Below are 357 nucleotides of genomic sequence, written 5' to 3'. Positions count from 1 at the left end.
GGCCTCCCCCCCCCCCTGCCACTCGCCACCCCTGCACCCCGCACACGGCAGCCCAGACCCTCTCGCTCTGCACCCCAGATCCCCTGCACCCCAGATCCCCTGAACACCAGACAACCCTGCACCCCTGATCCCCAGCATCTCAGGCTCCCTGGCACCCTGGATCCCCTGCACTCCAGATCCCCTGCACTTCGGGCTCCCCTGCATCCCGGATCCCCTGCACCCAGGACTACCCTGAACCCTGGATCCCTTGCATGCCGGCTCCCCGTCACCCCGGGTTCCCTGGCACCCATGACCCCCGACTCCCCGGCACCTCGGGCTCCCTGGCACCCCTGATCCCTGACTCCCCAGCACCCAGGG

The sequence above is a fragment of the Cariama cristata genome, unplaced genomic scaffold (genome assembly GCF_000690535.1).
Source record: "Cariama cristata isolate BGI_N322 unplaced genomic scaffold, ASM69053v1 scaffold34212, whole genome shotgun sequence".
In the NCBI taxonomy this organism is placed as follows: domain Eukaryota; kingdom Metazoa; phylum Chordata; class Aves; order Cariamiformes; family Cariamidae; genus Cariama; species Cariama cristata.
Note: the sequence above shows the minus strand (reverse complement) of the source record.